Below are 25,119 nucleotides of genomic sequence, written 5' to 3'. Positions count from 1 at the left end.
TGACCCTCAACGCCATCCAACACTGACCCAAGCCTGATCCTCGCTGCCGTCCAAACACTGCCCCCAGCCTGACCCTCAATGCCACCAACACAGCCCACACCCTGACCCTCACTGCCGTCCAAACTCCGCCCCCAGCCTGACCCTCACAGCTGTCCAAACGTCGCCCCTAACCTGACCCTCACTGCCATCCACACACTGCCCCAAGCCTGACTCTCACTGCCATCCACACATCGCCCCCAGCCAGACCCATACTGTTGTTCACACACCGCCCCCAGACTTACCGTACCCTCAGATCACACACCTCCTCCAGCCTGACCCCCACCACTGCCCAACACCACCCCCAGCTTGAACCTCACCGTCACCCACACACCGCCACCAGCCTGACACCTATTGCCGTCAACACACCGCCCCCAGACAGACCCTCATTGACGTCGATCTCAGCGCCTCCAGCCTGACCCTCACTGCAGTCCACCAACCGCCCCCACCCTGACCCTCACTGCCATCCAATACCGCCCCAGTCGGATCCTCAACGCCGCTCACACACCGTCCTTAGCCTGAGCCTCAACGCCATCCAACACTGACCCAGCCTGACCCTCACCGCCGTCCGCACACCGCACCCATCCTGACCCACACTGCTGTCCACTCGCTGCCCCCAGCCTGACCCTCATCGACGTGAAAAACACCGTCCACAGTGTGACCCTCACTGCCATCCACCACTGCCCCCAGCCTGACACCCACCTCCCTCCACACACCACCCCCAGCCTGACCCTCAACGCCGTCCACACACCACTGCCAGCCTGACCCCCACCATCGTCCACACATCGCCCCCAGCCTGACCCTCAATGCCATCCAACAGTGACCCAAGCCTGAAGCTCACCACCATCCAACACTGACCCAAGCCTGACCCTCACTGCCGTCCACACACCACACCCTGCCTGACCCTCACCGCTGTCTACACACCGCTCGTAGCCTGACCCTCACCGCCGACCACACGCTGCCCCAGCCTGACCCTCACCACAATCCACACACCATCTCCAGCCTGACCCTCATCGACATCGAACACACCGCCCATAGCCTTACTCCCACCGCCGTCCACAAACCAACCCCATACTGACCCCCACCGCCGTCCAACATTGCCACAAGTCTGACCCTCACCGCCGCCCACACACCACCCCCAGCTTGACCCTCAATGCCGACCACACACCACCCATAGCCTGAACCTCATCGCTGCCCACACACTGCGACCAGCCTGACCCTCACCATCATCCACACACTGCTCCCAGCCTGACGCGCACCACCGTCCACACACCACCCACAGCCTGAACTTCACCGCCGTCCACACACCGCCCCCAGCCTGACCCTCAATACCATCCAACACTGACCCAGCCTGACCCTCACCGCCGGCCGCACACTGCACCCACCCTGACCCTCACTGCCGTCCACACACTGCACCCTGCCTGACCCTCACTGCTGTCTACACACCGCCCCTAGCCTGACTCTCACCACTGTCCACACGCTGCCCCCAGCCTCACCCTCATCGACGTCAAACACACTGTCCACAGCGTGACCCTCACCGCCGTCCACCACCGCTCCCAGCCTGACAAGCAAATCCGTCCACTAATAGCCTACAGCCTGACCCTCACCACCGTCCACACACCGCCCCCAGCCTGACACTCACTGACGTGACACCCATCACCCCCAGCGTGACCCTCATCGACGTCGAACTAACTGCTCACAGCCTGACCCTCACCGCCGTCCACCAACTTCTCCCAGGTGACCCCCACCACCGTCCAACCATCGCCCCCAGCCTGACCCCCACCACCGTCAATCACTACCACAAACCTGACCCTCACCACCGTCCATACACCGCCCCCAGTCTGACCCCTACCGCCGTCCAACTCCGCCCCCAGCCTGTCCCTTACTGCCATCCACACACTACACCAAACCTGACCCCTACTGCCGTCCACACGCCGCCTCCAGCCTGTCCATCACTGCTATCCTCACACACCCCCAGCCTGACCCTCACAGCCGTCCACACCCCGTCCCCAGCCTACCTCTCACAGCTGTCCAGCACCGCCCCAGTCTGACTCTCACCGCTATCTACACACCGCCCCCAGCCTGACCCTCACCGCCGTCCATACACCGTCCCTAGCCTAACTCTCATGGCCGTCCAACACTGCCCCAGTCTGACTCTCACCACCATGTACACACCGTCCCCTGCCTGACCTTCACCACCATCTACACACCACCCCCAGCCTGACCCTCACCGCTGTCAACACACCTCCCCCAGCCTGACCCTCACCACTGCCCACACACCGCCCACAGCGTGACCCTCACCACCGCCCACATACATCCCCAGACTGACCCTCACCACCGCCCACTCACTGTCCCCAGACTGACCCTCACAGTCATCCACACACAACCCCAGCCTGACCCTCACTGCCAACCACACACCACCCATAACTTGACCCTCACCGCCGTCCACACACCATCCCCAGCCTGACCCTCACTGGCGTCCATACCCCCCCGCCTGATCCTCACCGTCATCCACACACCATCCCCAGACTGACCAGCAATGCCGTCCACACACTGCTCCCAGCCTGATGCTCACCACTGTCAACACACCACTCCCCTCCTGAACTCCACCGCTGTCCACACACCACCCCCAGCCTGACCCTCAACGCCATCCAACACTGACCCAAGCCTGACGCTCACCACCGTCCAACACTGACCCAGCCTGACCCTCGCCATCGTCCGCACACGGCACCCACCCTGACCCTCACTGCCGTCCAAACACCGCACCCTGCCTGACCCTCCCCGCTGTCTACACACCGCTCCTAGCCTAACCCTCACCGCTGTCCACACACTGCCCCCAGCCTGAAACACTCCGCCATCCACATACCGCCAGCAACTGCCCCAGCCTGACTCTCATCACCGCCCACACACCACCCCAGCCTGACCCTCATCGACGTCAAACACACCGTCCACAGCGTGATCCTCATTGCCGTTCACCACCGCCCCCAGCCTGACAACCACCTCCGCCCACCAACTGCCCACAGCCTGACAACCACCTCCCTCCAAACACCACCCCCAGCCTGACCCTCATCGCCGACCACACACCGCCCCAACCTGACCCATATCACCATCCACACCCCACCCGCAGCCTGACACTCATTGACGTCCACGCACCATCCCCAGCGTGACCCTCATCGACGTCGAACAGACCGATCACAGCGTGACCCTCACCACCGCCCACCACTGCCCCCAGGCTGATCCCCTCCACTGTCCACCCATCGCCGCCTGCCTGACTCACACCGCCGTCAAACGCTACCACAAACCTGACCCCTACCGCCATCCAACACCAGCCCCAGCCTGTTCCTCACTGCAGTCCACACACCGCACCAAGCCTGACCCCTACCGCCGTCCACACGCCGCCCCCAGCCTGTCCCTCACTGCTATCTTCACACGCCCCCAGCCTGACACTCACAGATGTCCACACCCCGTCCCCAGCCTGACTCTCACAGCCGTCCAGCACCGCCACAGTCTGACTCTCACTGCCATCTCCACACCGACCCCAGCTTGACTCTCACTGCCATCTACACACCACCCCCAGCCTGACCCTCACTGCCGTCCAACCACCGCCCACAGCCTGACCCTCACCAGCGTCCAACACCGTCCCCAGCCTGACACTCACCACCGTCCACACACCGCCCCAGCCTGAGCCTCATTACCGCCCACACACCGCCCCCAGGCTGACCCTCACCACCGTCTCCTCACCACCCAGAGCCTGACCCCCACCGTCATTCACACACAGACACCAGCCTGACCGGCCCTTCCGAACACACACCGCCCCCAGCCTGACCCCTACCGCTGCCCAACACCGCCTCCAACCTGAACGTCACCGCCATCCACGTACCGAACCCAGCCTGACCCTCACCACCGTCCACACACCACCCCCAGCCTGACCCGCAGCACCGCCCACACACCGCCCACAGCGTGACCCTCACCGCCGTCCACACACCGTTCCCAGACTGACCCTCACCACCGCACACACACCACCCCCAGCCTGACCCTCATTGACGTTGAACCCAGCGCCGCACCCAGCCTTTCCCTCACTGCTATCTTCACACGCCCCCAGTCTGACACTCTGAGCTGTCCACATCCCGTCCCCAGCCTGACTCTCACAGCCGTCCAGCACCGCCCCAGTCTGACCCTCACTGCCATCTACACACCGACCACAGCCTGACTCTCACTGCCATCTACACACCTCCCCCATCCTGACCCTCACTGCCGTCCACCCACCGCCCCCAGCCTGACCTTCACCACCGTCCACACACGGCCCCCAGTCTGACCCTCACCACCGTCCAACACCGTCCCCAGCCTGACCCTCACCACCGTCCACACACCGCCCCAGCCTGAGCCTCATTACCGCCCACACACCGCCCCCAGGCTGACCCTCACCACCGTCTCCACACCACCCAGAGCCTGACCCCCACCGTCATTCACACACAGACACCAGCCTGACCGGCCCTCCGAACACAAACCGCCCCCAGCCTGACCCCTACCGCTGCCCAACACCGCCTCCAACCTGAACGTCACCGCCATCCACGTACCGAACCCAGCCTGACCCTCACCACCGTCCACACACCACCCCCAGCCTGACCCGCACCACCGTCCACACACCGCCCACAGCGTGACCCTCACCGCCGTCCACACACCGTCCCCAGACTGACCCTCACCACCGCACACACACCACCCCCAGCCTGACCCTCATTGACGTTGAACCCAGCGCCTCCAGCCTGACCCTCACTGCAGTCCACACACCGCACCAAGCCTGACCGCTCCCGCCGTCCACAAGCCGCACCCAGCCTTTCCCTCACTGCTATCTTCACACGCCCCCAGTCTGACACTCACAGCTGTCCACATCCCGTCCCCAGCCTGACTCTCACAGCCGTCCAGCACCGCCCCAGTCTGACCCTCACTGCCATCTCCACACCGACCACAGCCTGACTCTCACTGCCATCTACACACCTCCCCCATCCTGACCCTCACTGCCGTCCACCCACCGCCCCCAGCCTGACCCTCACCACCGTCCACACACGGCCCCCAGTCTGACCCTCACCACCGTCCAACACCGTCCCCAGCCTGACCCTCACCACCGTCCACACACCGCCCCAGCCTGACCCTCATTACTGCCCACACACCGCCCCCAGCCTGACCCTCACCACCGTCTCCACACCACCCAGAGCCTGACCCCCACCGTTGTTCACACACAGACACCAGCCTGACCGGCCCTTCCGAACACACAGCGCCCCCAGCCTGACCCCCACCGCTGCCCAACACCGCCTCCAACCTGAATGTCACCGCCATCCACGTACCGCACCCAGCCTGACCCTCACCACCGTCCACACAACACCCATCAGCCTGACCCGCACCACCGTCCACACACCACCCACAGCGTGACCCTCACCACCATCCACACACCGTCGCCAGCCTGACCCTCACCACCGTCCATACACTACCTCCAGCCTGACCCTCATCGACGTCGAACACACCACCCTCAGCCTGACTCTCACCGCGGTGCACCAACTGCACCCAGTCTGACCCCCACCGCCGTCCACCAACCGCCTCCAGCCTGACCCCCATCGCCGTCCAACACTGCCACAAGCTAACCCTCACAGCCGTCCAATACCGTCCCAGACTGGCCCTCACTGCCGCCCACACACCGCCCCTAGACTGACCCTCACCACCGACCATGCACCACCCCTAGCCTGTCCCTCACCGCTGACCACACACCACCCCCAGCCTGACCCTCACCACTGCCCAGACACCGCGCCCAGCCTGACCCTCACCACTGCCCACCCACTGCCCACAGCCTGAGCCTCACCACCGTCCACACAACGCTCCCAGCCTGCCCCCCACTGCCGTCCACACACCGCCCCCAGCCTGACCCTCAACGCCATCCAACACTGACCCAAACCTTACGCTCACCACCATCCAAAACTGACTCAAGCCTGACCCTCACTGCCGTCCATCCACCACTCCCAGCCTGACCCTCACCGCTGTCCACGCACCGCACCCATCCTGACCGTCAACAGCATTCAATACCGCTCCCAGCCTGACCCTCACCGCCATCCACACATCGCCCCCAGCCTGACCCTCACTGCCGTCCACACACCTCCCCCAGCCTAACCCTCACCACCGTCCACAACCTGTCCCAGCCTGACCCTCACTGCCGTCCACACACCGCCCCCACCCTGACCTTCAACGCCGTCCAACACCACCCACAGCATGAACCTCACTGCCCCTCCACACACTGCCCCAAGTCTGACCCCCACCACCGTCCAAACCTGCACCCAGCTTGACCCTCACCAACATTCAACACCGCCACCTGTCTGACCCTCACCAGCATTCAAAACCGCTCCCAGCCTGACCCACACCGCCATCCACACACTGCCCCTGCCTGACCCTCACTGCCGTCCACACACCGCCCCCAGCCTAACCCTCACCACCGTCCACACAGCACCCCCAGCTTGATCCTCACCGCCGTCCACACTTTACCCACAGCCTGGTCCTCACTGCCGTCCACACACAAACCCCAGCCTGAACCTCACTGCCGTCCACATACCGCCCCCAACCTGACCATCACCGCCGTCCACACACGGCGCCCAGCCTGACCCTCACTGCCGTCCACACACACCACAGCCTGACCCTCACCGCCGTCCAACCCCGCCTCACCTTCCTCCCACACTCAGCAACACACCCCACACCCAAACCCATGCCCGCTGCTCCCATCCAACACTGCTACCCCGCCACGAATCCACTCCCCAACCCCTTCCAATATCTCCCCCTCCCCCAACCCCTTCCCTTTCCCAACCTCGTCCAACAACGCCCCCTCCCCAACCCCGTCCAACACCGCCCACTCCCACAGCCCCGTCCAACACCGCCCCCTCCCACAAACCCGTCCAACACCGCCCCATCCCCCAACCCGTACAACACCACTCTCTCCCACAACCCGTCCAACACCGGCCCCTTCCCCCAACCCCGTCCAACACCGCCCCCTCCCCAAACCCGTCCAACACCGCCCCCTTCCCCAACCCAATCCAACACCGCCCCCTCCCACAACCCCGTCCAACACCGCCCCCTCCCACAACCCCGTCCAACACCACCCCCTCACACAACCCCGTCCCACACCACACCCTCCCCAAACCCAATCCAACACCGCCCCCTTCCCCAAACCCGTCCAACACCACGCCCTCCCCAACCCCGTCCAACACCACCTCCTCCCCAACCCCATCCAACACCGCCCCCTGCCTCAACCCCCTCTCTCAGAATCCCTCTCCCCTCTCTCCACCTCCTCTCTCCCCACTCGCTCTCCCCTCTCTCTCTTCCCCTCTCTCTCTCCCCCTCACTCTCTCGCCCCCTCTCTCTCTCTCACCCACCTCTCTCACCCCTCTCTCTTGCCCACTCTCTCTCACCCCCTCGCTCCCCTCTCTCTCCCAACCCCCCCTATCTCTCTCCACCCCCTCTCTCCCTCTCTCTCAACTCCCTCTCTCTCTCACCCTCACTCTCTCTCTCACTCGCACCCCACTTTCGCCCCCCTTTTGCCCCCCTCTTTCGTCCCCCTCTTTTGCCCCTCCTTTTGTCCCCCTCTCTTTCGCCATACCCTCTTTCGCCCCTCCTTTCGCCCACTCTCTCTTTCACTCCCCCTCTCTTTCGCCCCCCTCATACGCGCCCCTCTCTTTTCCCATCCCCTCTTTTGCCCCCTCTCTTTCTCCCCCGTCTCTTTCGCCATTCCTTGCCCCCGCTCTCTCTCGCCCCCCTCTCTCTCTCGCCCCCTCTCTCTCGCCCACTCTCTCTCTCGTCCCCTCTATCTCGCCCCCTCTCTCTCTGACCCCTCTCTATCGCTTGCGCCCCTCTCTCTCCCCCTCACCCTAACTCTCCCTGCTCATTCACTGTCCCTGCACATTCTCTCTCTCTCGCCCACTTTCGCTCTGTCGCTCTCTACCTACCATCTCGTCCCTCTGTCTGTCTCTCTCTCTTTCTCTCTCTCTGTCACTCACTCTCTCTTTGTCTTTCACTTTCTCTCTCTAGACCCATCTCCCCCCTTGCTCACTCTCTCTCTCAAGTCACTATCGCCTAATCTCTATCTCTCTCTCTCCCCTTCTCTCTCTCGTTATCGCCCCCTGTCTCGCTTTCTCTTGCCACCATCCCCTCCCTTTCTTGCCCCCTCTCTCTCTGTATTGCTCAGCTCCACTCTTTCTCTCACTCAGCCTCTCTCTCTCAATCTCTCTCTCTCATCCTCTCTATCACGCTCTCTCTAATGCTCGCCCTCTGTCTGTCCTTCTCGCTCTCTCTCCTCGTATGTCTCTCTCTCGCTATCTCCCTCTCACCTCCTCTCTCTCGCCCCACTCTTTCGCTCCCTCGCTCTCATCCTCTCTCTTCTGCTGTCCCCCTTGTCCCTTCTCTCTCACTCTTGACTGCCCTCTCGCAGCCTTCTTTCCTTCTCCCCCATCCTCACTCTTTCCTCTCTCTCACCATCGCTCCATCGCTCGCTCACTCGCCCTGTCTGTTTATCTCTCCCCTGTCTCTCTCTCTACCTTTCTCTCGCTGACTCTCTTCGGTCCCCTTATTCTCTCTCTCCCGTTTCTTTTCTCCCTCTCTCTTACTCTGTCTGTCTCTTTCTCTCTCTCTCTTTCTGTCTCGCCCTGTCTTGCCCCTGCACTCTCGCTGTCAACCTTTCTCTCTCCCACCCCCTCTTTGTCAAACCCCCTCTCACGGGATCCTCTCTCCTTATGACCTTCCTCTCTCTCTCTCTCTCTCTCTCTCTCGCCCTCACTCTCTTTCTTGCCCTCTCTCTCTTTCTTACCCTCGCGCTCTCTCTCTCGACCCCTTTCTCTCTCCCTCGCCCCCTCTCTCTCACCCCCTCTATCTCTCTTTTGCCTTCATATTTCTCGAACCCCGTTTCTCTCTCTCTTGCTCCCTCTCCCTCTCTCGCCCCTCAATCTCTCTTACCCATCTCTCTTTCTTGCTCTCTTAACGCCTCCCTCTCTCGCTTCTTTCTCTCACCCCCCTCTCTCCTTGCCCCTCCTTCTCTCTGTGTTGCCCTCCCCTCTCTCACTCCCTCCCTCTCACATCTATGTCTCACTCGCCCCATTTTTCTCTCTCTCACTCACCTCATCACTCTCTCACCCACTCTAACTCTCTCTTGCCCAGTCTCTCTCACCCTCACAAACTCTCTCTCACTCGCCCTCTCACTCAGTCTCCCGCCTGCTTCCTTGCCCCTCTCTCTCGATCCCCCCTCTCTCTCTCTCGACCCTCTTTCTCTAGCCACCTCTACCTCTCTCGACCTCCCGCTTTTTTGCCCCTCTCTTGATCTCTCACCCCTGCCTCTCTTTTTCTCAGCCCTCATTCACTCTATCTCCCCTCTCTCCTCTTCTCTCTCTCTCGCCTCCCCATCTCTCTCTTCCACTTTCTCTCTCCATTTCCTTCTCTCGAAGACTAGCCCCCTTTCTCTCTTGCTCCCTCCCTCGCACATCTCTGTCTCTGTCTCTCTCTCTCTCTCTTTCTCGACTCTGTCTCTCATTATCTTCTCCCCTGTCTCTCTCTCTCCCTACTTTCCCTATCTCTCTCTTATCCCCTGCTCTCTCTCTCTCTGCTCCTTCACTCTCTCTCCCCGTTCTCTCACTCTCGATCCCCCTCACTCGGTGTCTCTCTCTCCCCACCTCCCTCCGTTTCTCTGTGACTGAATCTCTCTCCCTCCTGTCCCGCCCTTCCTCTCTCTCTGACACACTCTGTCTCCCTGGTCCTTCCCTCTCCCTCTAACCCAGAGACTGAGGATTGGTAGTGAGTCTGCGTGTGGGGGTGGGGGGGGTTGGGGGGGGTGAGATGATAGAGAGATGTGGGAAGTGGGAGGAGGGGAAAATGGGGTAGAGACGGAATTGCGGGAGGGAGACAGAGACGGCAGGAGAGAGAGAGTAAGGGGGAGAGGGAGAGGGAAGAGTGGAGGCAGGTGGAGAATCTCGTGTTGAGGGTGTGAGAGGGAGATGGGGAGGGTGAGGGAGAATCAATAGTGGAGGCAGGTGGAGAAATCGGGGTTGAGGGGTGCCTGAGAGGGGACGAGCGAGTGAAAGGGAGAGGAGATGAGAAAGAGACAGTGTGCAGAAAGAGAGGGAGAGGGGGAGAGGTGATGAGAAAGAGTAGGGGACAGGAAGTTGGGAGGCCAGGTTGGAGTGGGAGGGGTGCAGAGGGAGTTAAACGTAGCTCCTGAGCTCAGGGCCCGGTGCCCTCCCCTTCCCTGAGGACCAGGACTTGGGGCTGAGTCTGTCTCTCTCCAGCTCAGCTTCTCCAACACAAAGACACACAACAACATCGGTCACTCTGCTGTTCAGCACACTTTAATGAACATTTTTATTGTTTACAAATGGAAGTAATGGATACAGTCAGTGGGATGGTGCCTTTTCTCACTGTCCCCTGAGTTGTGAGAAACATTGAAATGTTTCCCTGTAACCCCCCTGTGGGATAAGGAGGGACAATCCAGCGCTACCCTCAGTCTGTTACCATAGCGACAGGCTGCTCCATCGCTGAAACACTGAACTGAAATGAGTAAATCCCAGATGGATTGATTAATGAGGGAATTTGATGGATGGATGGATTTGGGTGAAGGGATATTTCAGCACGTTCTTCAGCTGCTGCCTGAACTTAGTCTGGGTCACGACAAATATCGCGGTGTTTGTGCAGCAACTGAGGAGCTGCAGCATGAAGCCCAATTCCCGCACAAACCAATGGAGATACACAGGACTATACACAATCCAATGCATCCGCCTCCATAAAGAATACATCATTAACGTTGACCATAACAGGATGAAATTGGCCGAGATCACAAACAGTAAAATGATGGGTTTTTTTAGGTTTCTCATTTCTGTGTCAGACTGAGCGTCCCCATTGGTGTGAGCGCGGAGTCTCCTGCGGGCTCTGCTGGTCACTAATATGTGTCTGACGGTGAGAACATTGAGCAGCAGAATCAGGAGAAATGGGACACACGGGGTTAGAATGTGGTGGAGGAACTCGATTGTGGCCCAGACACTGGAGGATACAACTGCGTCTGTTACATCACAAAACCAGGGGCGGTTCCGCAGCCCATACCGAGCCGAGAGCATAAAATACCAGAAAACGTTCTTTAAACAGCTCAGCACAGTCACTGCTCCCAGAACCACAGCCGCCGTTTTCTCACTGCAATATTTACTTTTCAGCTTCTGGCAACAAATGGCCACAAACCGATCAAAGGTGAAAGTGACAGTGAACCAGACAGAGCAGTCAGTGGCTGCATAAAGCAGGATGGCGTGGATATTACACACGGGGACGGAATCCCTCAGGAAATAAAACTGTTCCCGATAAACAATGGGAATGTGTCTCAGGATCAGGTCGAGGATAATGACCAGGAGATCCGCCGCTGCCATGGCCCCCAGGTAACGTCTGACACATGGAGACAATCCACAATCTTTATAAAGCAGGATGTAGATGGTCACTACGTTAACTGTGAGGAAGGAAAACAAACCCATTATCCATCAGCCTGGAGGCAAAGGGACCCGTTTGATTGGGGATCCAGTGAGATTTTCAAATATGTCCCTTTATTCATGGATTTATTAAAATATTTGGAGCTGGAATAACAAATAGGAAAGTCGGAATTATTGACGAAAATGTGACATAAACCGCAAGAAACCCTCCCTCCCCAAACACACAGAGACACATCCATAAGAACAGATGGTTTCCAGAAAATTCCCACACACTCGATCACTCGAGAGCAGACACAGGTCACTCCTTCCCAGGTCCTAATATGGAGGGTGGGAACGTTGCTGTCCTGAAGGATTCTCTCCCAGTTTCCTGAAGACAAACTGAGTTTGGGAATTTCTGTATTTTGGTCTAAATTGTGGTCGATCCTGTGTCGTGGAGAAATGTAAACGCAGGGAAAACGTATTCACCCCTTTAACTGCCTGAGGGGCCTTCGGAACAGTGTATCCTTCTCCCTGGAACGGGATCTCTTCCCTCGGGATCTTATCGTTTGTTCAATTCACTGACGTCCGACCGTTCACAAACAATGTCGGGGACAGAATGTAACGGGGAATGTCAGTTATAGAATGTCGGGGACAGAACGTTTCTGGGAAATGTCAGTTATAGAATGTCGGGGACAGAACGTTCCGGGGAATGTCAGTTATAGAATGTTGGGAACAGAACGTTCCGGGGAACGTCAGTTCTCGAATGTCAGAGACAGAACGTTCCAGAGAATGTCAGTTATAGAATGTCGGGGACAGAACGTTCCGGGAAATGTCGGTTATAGAATGTTGGGGACAGAACGTTCCAGGGAATTCCTTGACTTGTCCATCACCTTTCCCCCCTATCCACCCCACCAACATGATGTACTGTGCCTGGGCACACTGTAACATTAATGGGGTGAGAGACGGAGGGTCCAATCACAGGAATGGGAACTAAAGGCATTGTCAGATCAGCTGAAAGGGTTCGATATACCATATTCTCAATCCACCTCACAGAACCAGCCCAGACAACATCAACCCAGAGAGAGATATCTGTTCACCGTGGAACACTGAGCAGACCAGGCCAGTGTAATGCTCAGTACAACCCAGCAATCTCTCCAGATTCATCCATTGCACTGGTCAATACAATCCAGCAATCTGGCCAGAGTGGAACACTGCACAGATCAGATCAGGGCATTGATCTTTCAACCCAGACCATATATCTTTCCAGCACTGGGAGAAGTGCAGACCACAGCAGTGCATTGATCTACAAACCCAAACTAGATATCTGTCCAGGAGGAGAAAGTGAGGTCTGCAGATGCTGGAGATCAGAGCTGAAAATGTGTTGCAAGAGGCACGGAGGCGAAGGCGGCGGAAGAATTGTTCGATGTCACGCCGCGTGTTGAACTCATTAATCCGAGAGTGTAGGGGAATGAAGGCGAGGCCTCTTCTGAGGACTGATGAAGGGCTTATGCCCGAAACGTCGATTCTCCTGTTTCTTGGATGCTGCCTGACCTGCTGTGCTTTACCAGCAACACATTTTTAGCTAGATATCTGTCCAGCACTGGGAGCTGTGCAGACCACAGCAGGGCACTAATGTGTGAACCTGAAACAAATATCCATCCAGCATAAGGAGCTACACAAACCACATCATTGCATTATCTATAAACCTCAACCAGATACTCTGACCTGCACAGCAAACTGTGTAGCGATCTCCCGTGAATTAATCTGTAAACCCAGATTAACTTCCCAACATGTAGAGCTGTGTACACCACCCCAGTGCATTGATCTGTAAACCAGGTGCAGTTACCCTCCCAGCATATAGAGCTGTGTACACCACCCCAGTGCATTGATCTGTAACCCAGGAACAGTTACCCTCCCAGCATGTAGGACTGTGTACCCCACCCCAGTGCATTGATCTGTAAACCAGGAGCAGTTACCCTTCCAGCATGTAGGACTGTGTACCCCATCCCAGTGCATTCCTCAGTAACACTGTGTTAGATCCCTGCCCAGTGTGGGGAAACTTGCAACCCATGCTGGAAGTGACAGGATGTACAGTTCCCATCCATTTACAGTTCCATATCTCCATTGTGCCATTGTGTTACATCTCCATTGTGGGTGTGAACCCCACTGCAAGAGAGAGATGGCGGAGGAATCAGTTTAAATATCACCGCATGGGAGGGGTTTGGGAAATAGACAGAGAGGGGGGAGACTGAGAGATATTGTCATGGAAGGATGTGTTCCCAGGTTGCAGAATGCTGAAATGTAGACACTTGGATAGCATCCTGTAACATGAGCCTGTCTTCCCAGGAAAGATGGGAAAAAGGGATATTGGTGTGAAGTCAGATGAGCATTTGTTCTGCATCCTTTTAACTGGAATTGGTTTCAACACAATCTATGACTCATTGGGCAGTTTCTAACAATAATTTGTCTCAGTGACATTTTCATTGAGTGTGACAGAGCGATTATCTGCACGAGGCTGAGCTAGTTTTCTCGTGCTATCTTATCGAGCTCATTAACTACCCACCACACCCCATGGTGTCCCTTTCATTCTATACCAGCCCGAATCTCCCACCCATCATGCTGGAGGTACACACCATCGCCTGGTTATACCTGGATATTCCGTGATCCCTGACACAGGTGCCATCTTTAAAAGGCAAATGGGCACACAGTTGAGCTTTCTTAGTTCGGAATTGCTCTGCACAGTTTACCCCGAGCATGGGGATAAGGGACAATTACACCACGGTTTGTCGACAGGGGCACGGAGGTCCTGGTACAGAGGAGGACCATTCTCTTCCCAGAGGGGGGCATACACCAGACCCACCGAGCATGGTCTGAGCTCCCCACCGAGCTCAGTGCAGTATCTGCAGTCTGTAGAAATGCCCAGCAATACAGGACAAGCATCAATAACCTTCCCCGCTCTGTCAGGATAAAGGTCACTGTATTCTCTCTGCTCCCTCACACTCACGGTATATCTGTTATTGCACCAACCCCCGAACAAGGTTCATGCTCCACCACTCTCACTACTGCATGCAGCACCTTCTCCCTGCCTCTGTCTCTGTCTCTCTCTGTCTCTCTTTCTCCCCCCCTCTCTCCCTCTCTCCCTCCACTTTACCTCCCACACCAATAACACTGCCTGGATACAACACTGTGGACTGACTCCCTCCGGACACCTCACCAAATCTCCCCCCACCCCCACCCTACACTGACACTAACAGCAGGACCACCCACTCCCACCCTCACTCCCTCCATCCCTTTCTCCCATTCGAGGAGAAACAGGAATAGGACAGAAATGGCCAAGCCGGGTGGTGGAGTGCCCGATATCCGTTCTCTCCCCTCCCCCCCTTCCCCCCCGCCTTCCACCCCTCCCCCCCCCCCCGCCCCGTGGGGAGGACCCTGGTTGGAGCCGGAGAGGACCGGGACACCTCGTGTGGAGATTCTGAAACATCTGAGTCCCACTGATCGAGTAAGGAGCAATGTTCAGTGAAGAGCAATTCTCACTTTAAACCCACTGGCAGCTCCGTTTCCCCCCGGCACAACTTAGAAGCTGTGGTCCTGATGCCATCTCCCTTTTGTGTCGAGCTGGTACAAATGGAATCACCACGGTCTCGGTGGGCAGGAGGGTGGGCTCACAACACATCGTCACCACGACCTCCCAGGAAGGGAACATGGAGACTCCCTCCTACACCTCCCCCTGTAAACAGCTCAGATACTGAAACTAATCTGTGATATTTACTGCTCTCCTCATTTGTCCTGACATCTTCAACAACCTGTGCTCATATACACGCAACGTTCTCTGCTCCTGCAGCCCCTTTATAACGGTGCAGCCTGTTTTGTTTTGTCTTTCATTGTCCTTCCTCCCAAAGTTCACCACCTCACACTGCTCTGCCTTCATCCCCATCTGCGTGAAAACTACACCAATGAGTGATTTTCCTGTTAGAGTTCCACACTGTCCTCCATAGCCTTCAGAGTTCTTCCAGTTTCGGTGCCATTTACAAACATTGAAATTGTCATAGCATCACAGACCACAAGAAACAACTGAAATCCTGGCACACTCACGAGTGCGAGCAAGTGAAATATTGATATATTCCCACGGAGGGAATCAAATAATGGCATACTGTCAACAGACCAACAAAAGTCCTGACACCCACCAGGCACAGTGAATGAAACAATGACAAACCATGGGGCAAGAGAAAACCGGATGTGCTCTGCTTATCTTCATTGACATCATGGTATTAATGTTATGAAGTTGAAAGTGTGTACTGTACCTTTAAGAGAGAGTGAATACGGTTCTGAACTGAGAGCTTCCAAGCTCCTATGTATATGAGAGGATGGCAGACACAGAGTGTCAAGGACAACTGAAAATATGTCACATTTGGCTGTGAAATTGATCCCTGAGTCTTTGCTCTTTGGAGAACAATTGGAATTTTACCAATCCGTTTAAATTATGACCCAGGATACTCAAACCAAATCAAGTTTGAATATTTTGGTTTTCGATAAATGATCTGATCCTGTGGATATTAAGAATGCAGGCATTTTGAAAATTGCAAACAGAGCAAATGCCATTAACACAGATCCAAGAAATTGGAAAACAATCTTTATCAAAGGTACCTTTTCATATGAAACACATTCACAGTAAAAAGAAAGAAGATAACCCAGGGAGATCCACAGCCGAAAGAAAACACCGGAAACAACTGCTGCTGTGTGGTTTTGAAATTAAGTTGATGTAATTTTAATAAGTGTCTTATTGAAACAGTATATTGCTATAGAGTTGGAGTGGGGTAATAGGCGGTTAAGAAATTGGGGGTCCCAGAGTTGGGAATAGTTGATGTAAAATGTTCACTTTCAGAGTTAAAAAATAAATTGATGCTTGTATTTAAACAGTGGAATTTGGGAGTTCTCTGTCACTCAGATTTTAACAGTTTATGATGCAAATTGAGCTTTTCTTGGTGTTTAGCTTAAATTACCAGATGAGCTTCACGCCGTGTCCTAACAGTTGCTGTGTGTGTGTCTGTCTGTCTCCGTGAGGGGCAGGTCCAGCAGTCACTGTGGTGTTTAAAGTGATGCAATACTACCCTCTGTTGGCCTCCCCATGCCACTGCACGGGCAATGGCAGAGTGCGAAAACCAACAGGGATTCATTCAGAGAGGGAGAAGGAGAGGTCAGTTGCTCCCAGCACCATCCAAACGGATGTCTTATCCTTGTACTGATCTAAATGTCCCTTTAACGTTGTAACTGTCACTGCTTTCATCACTTCCTCTGGAAGTTCATTCTGCACCCAATCCAGCTTCTGTATAAAATAATTACCTCTCATCACTTTTGTAAATCATTTTTCCTCGCATCTTAAAATGTCACTCAGTTTTGAATTCCCAACTCGAGGGAAAAGACATCAGCCCTTCAGCTCATGATTTTATAAACCTCTGTAATGTTACCCGTTAATCTCATACTCTCCAATGAAAAAAAGTCCCAGCCTATCCAGCCTCTCCTTATAGCTCACTCCCTCTATTCCCAGCAACATCCAGGTTAATCTCTTCTGAACCCTCTCCTGCTTAATAATATCAAGGTCAATAATATCAAAGTGAATAGTCAAGGTGTTTTCGAAGGGTACGGGAAGTCCAAAACTAGAGGACATAGGTTTAAGGTAAGAGGTGAAAATTTTAACAGTGACATAAGGGGCATCGTTTTCACCCAGAGGATGGTGCGTCTGTGGAATGAGCGAGCAGGATGACCAGATTGGACACAGTATTCCAGAAGTATTCACCAATGTCCTATACGACCACAACATGACGTCCCAATTCCGATACTCAAAAGTCTGACCAATGAAGACAAGAGTGCTATACACCTTCTGAACCACACTATTTATATGAGATGCAAATTTTAAAGAATTATACCTGACGGTAAAGGTCTCTTTTCTACGACACCGCCAAAGGCCCTACTTTTAATTGTTTCGGTCCTGCACTTGGTTGATTTACCAAATCCAACACCTCGCATTAATTCAAACTAAACTCCATCTGCTACCCCTCAGCCCAATGAGTGATATTACCACCTACTCACCTTTCCCGTTTAATTTTACAATTCTCTCCCCCTCTCCAGGAAGCCTACACACTTCGGCCTTGAGTTTCACAAATTCCCTGAGCTTGGTTTGCCTTGTGTGGTTAGGGGGAGGAGGGACAGATTGCAGACACAGTCAGTGGGGAGGAGAGCCTGGACAGTAATCAGCGACCTGGTGTCATTTCATAGTTTTAGGAAGAGGATCGTCACACATTAGAGGTGGGTAATAGTGATCGGTTTTTGGGAACAGAAATTATAGCCTTTCTTGGTCTCTGGTGTTCAGTAATAAATATCTATTCGGGACCCATCATTGTGCAGAGTGTGTCTGCATGATGTATGTCCTTAATATTGCAGACTACAGATAATAGCGATTTAATATAGAAATCAAAGCCAAGGAATTAAAGGTGCTGTGGGCGGGACGGTGGCACAGTGGTTAGCACTGCTGCTTTACAGCACCAGAGACCCGGGTTCAATTCCAGCCTCAGGAGACTAACTGTGTGGAGTTAGCACTTTCGCCCCATGTCTGCGTGGGTTTCCTCCAGGTGCTCTGGTTTCCTTCCACAGTCCAAAGATATGCAGGTCAGGTGAATTGGCCATGCTAAATTGCCCGTAATGTTAGATTATGGGTGGGTTGCGGGTAGGTGTGGACTTGTTGGACCAAAGGGCCTGTTTCCACATTGTAATTAAATCTAATGTTCATGGTTTATCTTGATGGTACAGCACATGCACTCAGCATGTTACAGTTGTGACAAATATCTTGCATTTGTTTAACAATGGAAAGTTTTTTGTGTACTACAGCAATATTAAACAAATTTTAATAAATCCACACCGACTGAAAGCTGGTAGTTAAAATGTGACCCAAATTCTGGGCATGGATTAGATTTTGCATCGTGGGTAATGCCCCTACCTCTGAGCCAGAATTCTGGATTTGATTCCAATTGCTGAACATGTGTGATCTTCTCCCTAACTCTAGACCAGACGGTCTGGATTCAAGTCCTACCTGTTGTGGAAGTGTGTCACAGCATGTCAGAACAGGCTGATGAACAAACACAGAGGAGAATAATGTTACAGCTTTGGGCCTATTGCTCTATCTCTGGGCACAAGGTTCTCATTTCAAATCCCACAAAGGTGTTTCATGGTGTGTTTAATGGAGAAGGAAGAGGTATCAGTATTGAATTTCAGAATTTCGGCACAGGGTGACTGAAAGTACAGCCATTCGAGTTGGTTGGAGTCACATTTCGCAGCAGTGGAGATTTTTAAAATCTTAACGGTAATGGATAGGGTGAGCAGTCAGGGTTTTTTTCCCCCAACGTAGGGGCGTCTAAAACTAGAAGTCTTTGGTAAAAAGTGAGAGGGCAAAGATTTTGAAGAGGCCTCAGGGGCACCTTTTCATTCAGAGTGTAGAGCATTATGGAATGAGCTATCAGAGGAAGTGACGGAGATTGGTATAATTACAAAATTTAAAAGACATCTGGATGCTGTCAGATCTGCTGAACGTTTCCAGCAATTTCTGTTTGTGTTAATAATAAGATGCATTCGTTTTAACTCAGGTATTCTGAATATATTAAACATTTTATTTTAAAATCAGGCAGTGACATATGAACACATCTTCAAATCAACTTGGCCCATTTTCTGCTAAGGGTATGGCTCTGTGTATGACAGTAGAAATGCTGCACCTACATGGAACAGAGAATGTGATGGAGACATAGTTCAGACAATGTGCAAGGAGACCTCACATGGTCCAGTTTGGGAGAGGATGACATTACTGTGTGATTCAACTCAGAGAGGGAGAAAATGTAATCCGCCGAAGGAGGAAAGGCCTGTTGAACTCTCTCGCACTCATTGATGCTCATCAGAGCAATGTTAGAAAAAAGAAAATCTCTGTCGTCTTTGCCACTCTTTTTTTTAATAAAATCCTCACAGTGTGAAAACAAGGCCTTTGGCCTCTCCAGACCCATTCTCCCACCCTATATATACCCCTGACAAATGCAGCTAAACTCGAAATCCCTGAACACTATGGATAACTTAACATGACCAATCCACATAACTGACATATCTTTGGACTGCCAGAGGAACCTGGAGCCCCCTTTACAATCCCACGCAGCCATGGGGAGAATGTGCAAAGTGCAATTCACAAGTCCCTGGTATTGTGAGGCAGCAGTACTAACCACTGAGCCACCTTCATGCAGGACTCCTGACCAGAAATTGTTGGAATCTCCTGACTGCCTAAAAAAGGGGATTCAGTCAAATCGAACTCTTCCAGAAAAAAATCCCATCACAAGTACTTTGTGTGAGCAGAATCACCTGAGAAGAAGAATAACGTTTTGGACATTTTCTCAACTTTTCGTTTTGTCAAGAATTATACTAATATCTGGACAAAGTTCTTTATGTTGTGTGTGTGTGTGTGTGTGTGTGTGTGTGTGTGTGTGTGTGTGTGTGTGTGTGTGTGTGTGTGTGTGTGTGTGTGTGTGTGTGTGTGTGTGTGTGTGTGTGTGTGTGTGTGTGTGTGTGTGTGTGTGTGTGTGTGTGTGTGTGTGTGTGTGTGTGTGTGTGTGTGTTTTTAGAAAGAGAAACATCGATTATATATTTGCAATATCCAAATTGTTTGCCATTCATCATTTCATCAGATTTTGACTAACATTGCTCTGGATCATAAACTTCTTGTTTTTAACAGATTAAAAAGAACCAGCCTGACTTGTTCCTAAAACTTACCCTGACCCAATCTGAGACCTATACCGTTGGCCATATCATCAACCTGGTTACATTTAACATTTATAGTGAGCTGTCGAGGAGTAGAATTTGAAAAGGAAACAGTGACCCAAAAAGTTGGAGAACTCATAACAGGTGAGCCTGACTTCTGTCATGCTTCACAGGATTTAAGTACATTTGGGAAAGCAAGGGCTGATCAGAGGTAGGCAACATAGCTTTTTGCATGGGCAATCATGGGTCATTAATTTGATTGAGTTTTATGAAGTGGTGACAAAGAAGATTGTTGAAGACAGTTTGACAGACGTTGTCTGTATGGATTTCAGCAAGGTGTTCATAACATTCCGATTTGTAGACAGATTAGTAAGGTTCGGTCACATGGGATACAGCGGAAGCTGGTCGGTTGGATTCAAAGTTGGCTTGAAGGGCGAGGGTTGTTTTTCCGACTGGAAGCTTGTGACCAGCAGTGTGCTGCGAGACTCAGTACTACCTTCACTGAATTGCGACATTTATATAAAGTATTTGGATATGAATATCGGAGGCATTGTTAATAAGTTTACAGATGAGGGTGGTGTAGTGAATTATGTCAGAGTACAACAAGACCACAATTACACGGGCCAAAGGGGCAAGGAGTGACAGATTAAGTTTAATTTAGATAAATATGAGGTTTTGCATTTTGGGAAGACAAATGGGGGCAGGAATTATATGCTTAATAGTAAGGTCTGGGGAGTGTTCCGGAACAAACGGACCTAGGGCTGTGGGGGCATAGTTCCTTGAAAGTGGAGTCGCAGGTAGAGAGTGTGGTGCAGAACCCATTTGGCACATTTGCCTTCAGCAGTCAGAGCATTGAGTATAGGAGTTGGGGTGGCATGTTGCATCTGTACAGGATGTTGGCGACGCCACTTTAAGGATACTGCATACAATTGAGTTGGCAGCAGAAAAGATTGACAGGGATGTTCCAGGACTGGAAGGTTTCAAGTTTATGGAGAGGCTGAATAAATTGAGATGTCTCTCCCTGGAGTGTCACTGGCTGCCGGGTGACATTGTAGAGGTTTACAAAATCATCAGGGGCACGGATATTCTGAATATCCACGGTCTGTTTTGCAGGATAGGGGAGTCGAAATCAAAATGACATAGGTTGAAGGCAAGAGGAATGATTTAGAGGAGACCTGAGGGGAAAATGTTTCACACAGAGAGTGGTGTGTGTACAGAAAGTGCTGTTAGAGGAAGTGGTGAAGGCGGTTACAATCGCACATTTTAAATGTATCTGAAAGAGGAGGGATATTGACCAATGCTGGCAAATGGGACTAGATCAGATTTGGTTCTCTGGTCCGAGTGGATAGATTGGACGAACTGGTCTGTTTTCATGCATGACTCTCCGATTCTATACGAGGGATGAGGAGGAATTCTGAAAGGACATTTGGAGAGGGAATTCTCTTCACTGGAAGTTTATCATGCCTCGATGTTTGCATTGATTGAAAGCTGAGTTTGTTAAATGTTGACAGAGAAGTGAGTCACGGATAATGGGATACAGACAGGAAAGTGGGGATGAGACCCCAACCTGATCAGCCACAATCTTAGTGCCTGGTGGAGAAGGGTCAAAATGTCTAATGACCCACTGCTGTTCCTCGGTCCCATATTTCTGTGTTCCATTCAGCCCCTCATACCTGCTAGACAGGAACAGTTGGAGGCTACTTACTGCTATAACCTGGTGCACAGAAACAGAGGAGACCATTCAGCCCCTCAATTCTGTCACATAGGTTTGGGGTAGTTTGGGAAACGTAATTGGAAAAACACAGACTGAGTATGAAAGATGCCCCTGCTTTCTCTTTACTGAGCTCCACCTCTCTGCAACTTTTGTTCCATTTGTTGGTCATGGTATAGACCCAGATTCACTGTGAATACAGCCCCCATACCTCTCCCAGAGACGGCTCACAAAATTCTCTGGTCTCCCTGGCTGCAACATTCAATAACAGATTTTCGAGGAAAATAACACCCTTTAACTTTGCAATAACAGAATGGGAAAATATCAGAAACAGGAGCAGGTCGTTCACCCGCCCAAGCCTGCCTTGCCCTTCACTAAGATCATGACTGATCTGCTCTTGGTCTCTAATCCTCATTCATATCCAATTTTTCACAGTCCTCAACTCTCTGATAGGTCAAAAGCCATTTTCTTCATCTTTAAGTATTTAGCTCCCTTACCACTGTGGAAAAGAGAATTGATAACATTCAGAACTCTCTGTTCTACCTGTTGCTACGAATAAAAGAGGTGAACACAAGATCTCAGAAAAGAATGACGGGCCCTGATATCAAAGCAGTGTTTGACTGAGGAAGCCATCAAGGAGCGAAACATCTTGATTTATTTGGGAATCAGTATAACTCCCTACTGGTTGGAGTCAATCATAGGAAAACGAAGATATTTGTGGTGTGTGGATGTTCATCATCTCAATCCCGGAACGTCTCTACAGGAAATCCTCAGGGTATCTTCCTCAGCACAAACTTTAGCAGCTTCAGTAATGTCTTTCCTCAAAACAAAATCAGAAGTTGGGATATTTGTTGAAGATTACACAATATTCAGAACAACGTGTCACCCCTCAGCTCCTGAACCAGAGTGTGTCCATGTGCCGCAAGACCTGGACGATATTCAACCTTGTGCTGTTAAAGTGTTTGTAGCATTCATGTAACATTACTGCGAGATGTTGCTTAATTTCACAGGGGAAGGAGGACCTCATTCAGCACCTCAAGTTCACTTCACAGGACAAGAAGGAAGCCATTCAACCCATTGAAACTACCGAACAAGAAGAGGAATGGCCCATTCAGACTCTGCTGGCAATTACACAGGAAGACAAGGAATCCAGTTTTACGGACCAGGCCAGAGCCCCTTCAATATATTTTAAGGTACTCGCTTAAATCCAACAGTTTGTTACTCTAAAGGCAAATGTAGCATAACTGTTTCAGATGCAATGTGATTGGTGAAACTACTCAATGTTAAGCACAACACAGTTTATTTGAATACTGTCATTAAAATACAACCAATGAAAGAGGAAATTAGAATAACTTAAGAGGATTGAAAAACTTAACAGAATAATAGAACATTTTACTAACTAACTGTACTGATATAGTAAGATCCCGTTAAAACAACCACTTGGCAAAAAGGCAATTTCAGAAGCAAATTTAAACATACATTCTCCAGGAGAATTTTTTTTAAAATTCCAGAAAAATTCAGAGAGAGCAGCAGCCACAAGACATTCACTGGATCTTCCAACTCGGTTGAGACCCCAATAGCCTTTGATATTACTGAGAAAACAAAACTTAGAAATTCTAATCTGTGAGAGCTGGTCACACTCATTCAGGCTGCATTAAAATAAACCCAACATTTACAAAGTTGTTTACTTTCGTGTCGTAACTAGCCAGCTTGGTTTCTATTGTTCAAATTGTCTCTTAAAAGAAATCAGGAGAAAATAACAAGTTACAGCATCATCACACACGTCAACACATCGAGCTGTTCGACAGGAACCAGGGTTAACCCAATCAGGCTCTTCAACTTGTGCAATCAGACGAGGAAGAAGCCATTCACTAATTTGGGTCACTTACACAGAAATAGAAGGAGTCAATTTAGCCTCTCGAGTCACTTACACAGAGACAGAAGGAGGTCGTTGATATTCCAACTTGACAAGCAAATGGAGCAGACTGTAAGACAGATTGCACCATGGTGTTCCTTGTGCCTCCATTGCTCTTGGTACACACGTGGAACTTTAACGTGGTGTTCTAGCATTGAGGAGAAGGCAAATGTTATGTGTGAAATCTCAAGGAGGCACCTTCCATCTCCGAGAAGGCAGCCTGGAATTCTCTATAGAGGGCAGAAGCTGGTGAGAATGGCTGACTGTGTCAGAAGGAAGGTGTTGTGGCTGCTGTCAGGGATTGTGAACAACATAGTGTTCAATACACGGTCACACCGTCTTCACCTTAATCTGGGGAGAGCTTCTTGAGGCATATGAATTATTCGGAATGCCCAAATAGAATGATGAATGGACTGTCCAACATCAACTAATGCTGGTCTTGCTTATTTGGTCTTGTCTCGTGCACGTCTTGCGCAGAGTAATCTGGATGCATTGCTCTATCTGTTTATTTTCACCTTTGATCTGTACGCCTTTGCTTACTATAATCTGCCTGTATCGATCATAAACAAACCTTTTCACTGCACTGAGGTATACGTGACAATTAATCATATCAATCAATCCTGCGTGAAATATGGAATGTATCACCCCATTAATGTCTCTCTTGGAAATAAGTGATCATCGCTAACCTTCAAGTTTCAACGCAAACATCCCTTCGTCTCTCACTGCTCTACTGACTAAACACTCAGTTTCTTCACTCTCTCCTCATGGTAACATCATCTGTGACTATGGTAAGGGCGCCATTCCTTACAAAGGAGATCAAACCTGTGCACAATGCAACAAATATTCTGTCATCAAGGCTCTACAATTACAGATAACTGGCTTTACTTCGGTACTTCAATATTCTTACAACATCATTTTATGCCCTCGTAACTTAGTTAGAGTTTGATTAAAACAAGAGAGTGTGTTGCTGGGAAAGCACAGCAGGTCAGACAGCATCCGAGGAGCAGGAGAATCGATGTTTCGGGCAGAAGCCCTTCATCAGGGTTGATTAGGAGTACTCAGAATGGCGTTGTGAGTGGGAGATCATGCCCTGCAAATTTGTTAACATTCCTTCAAAACGTGACCAGGAAAGTTGACGAGGACAGGGTGGTAGACGTAATTGATCCAGATTTTAGTGAGGCCTGTGATAAGGTTCAACATGGTCAGCTGCT

This window comes from Chiloscyllium plagiosum, unplaced genomic scaffold (assembly GCF_037043375.1).
Source record: "Chiloscyllium plagiosum isolate Xiang-an unplaced genomic scaffold, Cpla_swu_hap1 HiC_scaffold_42, whole genome shotgun sequence".
Classification (NCBI taxonomy): domain Eukaryota; kingdom Metazoa; phylum Chordata; class Chondrichthyes; order Orectolobiformes; family Hemiscylliidae; genus Chiloscyllium; species Chiloscyllium plagiosum.
This window is presented reverse-complemented; position numbering follows the sequence as displayed.